Source organism: Brassica oleracea, chromosome C9, assembly GCF_000695525.1.
Source record: "Brassica oleracea var. oleracea cultivar TO1000 chromosome C9, BOL, whole genome shotgun sequence".
In the NCBI taxonomy this organism is placed as follows: domain Eukaryota; kingdom Viridiplantae; phylum Streptophyta; class Magnoliopsida; order Brassicales; family Brassicaceae; genus Brassica; species Brassica oleracea.
Genome location: NC_027756.1, coordinates 27,137,744 through 27,139,631, shown reverse-complemented (window position 1 = coordinate 27,139,631; position 1,888 = coordinate 27,137,744). Strand labels below are relative to the sequence as shown.

Below are 1,888 nucleotides of genomic sequence, written 5' to 3'. Positions count from 1 at the left end.
AGCGAATTCATGACTGTCTCTAAGGAGTGCAGCGCAGTGCTTCAGAACAGGCATATAAAGAAGCAAGGAGGCCCTGGAAAATTCGTCCTCTACGCTGCAACCTCGCGACGGGATGATCGAGGAGATTCTTACAAAAGATCCACTTGAGCTTGCACTAGTAAGAGCTGAGGCCGAGCTGAGTGTCTAGAACATTTACGCAGACGGGTATGCTAATATGCTTGACTCCGCAAGGAGTATGGGAAGAATAGTGGTGAGTCTAAGTCTGGGGGAAGAAAGCAACAAGGAGGAGAACACTCCAACTGGAGTAATCCCTTTACCGAACTCGCCAAACCTACCTGATGATCCCTGGAGCGAGTTGAAGGCTCCCAAGGTTGAGCTAAAACCCCTTCCCAAGGGGCTCAGGTACGCTTTCTTAGGTCTGAATTCCACTTACCCTGTCATTGTAAACACTGAACTCAAAAATAAGGAAACTGCACTGCTTTTATGTGAGCTTAGGAAGTATCGTAAGGCATTAGGATATTCACTAGCTGACATACCTGACATCTCACCTGATTTATGCATGCATAGAATACACCTAGAAGATGAATCAATGACTTCAGAGGAGGTTAAACCCGAATCTAAAAGATGTTGTTAAGAAAGAGATAATGAAACTTCTTGAAGCGGGTGTGATCTATGTCATATCTGATAGTAAGTAGGTTAGCACTGTTCATGTAGTACCTAAGAAAGGTGAGATCACTGTTATCACAAATGAAAAGAATGAATTGATCCCTACTAGAACAGTGACAGGACATTGCTTGTGCATTGATTTCAGAAAATTAAATGCAGCCACTAGAAAGGATCACTTTCCACTTCCCTTCATTGATCAAATGCTTGAGAGATTGGCTAACCACCCATAATACTGATTTTTAGATGGTTATTCAGGTTTCTTTCAGATCCCTATCCATCCGGGCGATCAGGAGAAAACGACGTTCACATGCCCAAACGGAACATACGCATACAAGAGAATGCCATTCGGCCTATGCAATGCGCCATCAATATTTCAGCGCTGCATGATGTCGATCTTTACTGACCTGATTGAAGACATTATGGAGGTTTTCATGGACAATTTCAGTGTCTATGGAAGCTCCTTTAGTGTCTGTTCCTTCAGTGTATTTTAATCAAACTTGTGCAGGGTACTCAAAAGGTGTGAGGAGAAACATCTGGTGCTAAATTGAGAGAAGTGCCACTTCATGGTCAGAGATGAGATTGTTCTAGGGCATAAGATCTCCGTACAAGGCATTGAGGTAGATTAGTCAAAGGTCGAGGTGATGATGAGCTTGCAGCCACCAACAACTGTGAAAGCTATCAGAAGCTTCTTGGGTAACGCAGGGTTTTACAGGAGGTTCATCCAGGACTTCTCAAAAATAGCGAGACCACTCACCAGACTGCTCTGCAAGGAGATCAAGTTTGATTTCGACAACGAGTGCTTAGCTGCGTTCCATACGATCAAAGGAGCTCTAGTCAGCGCACCTGTTGTACAACCGCCAGACTGGGATCTCCCTTTTGAGATCATGACTGATGCTAGCGATTTTGCAGTTGGAGCAGTCCTTGGGCAGCGCAAGGACAAGAAACTTCATGTGATCTATTACGCAAGCAAAACCATGGATGAAGCTCAATGCAGATACGCTACGACTGAGAAGGAACTCCTGGCTATTGTTTTTTCATTCGAGAACTTCATATCCTACCTGGTGGGATCAAAGGTGATTGTGCACACAGACCATGCTGCTCTTAAGTACTTGCTCACAAAGAAGGATGCAAAACCGAGGTTGTTGAGGTGGATTCTTCTTCTCCAAGAATTTGATCTCGAGATAAAAGACAAAAAGGGAGTCGAGAATGGGGTTGCAGACCA

At 44.2% G+C, this 1,888-nt stretch overlaps 1 pseudogene; it reads left to right on the top strand.

Moving 5' to 3' along the window:
- The first annotated feature begins 214 nt into the window (after window positions 1-214).
- LOC106314687 overlaps window positions 215-1,888 on the top strand; it is a 3,725-nt pseudogene continuing 2,051 nt past the window's right edge.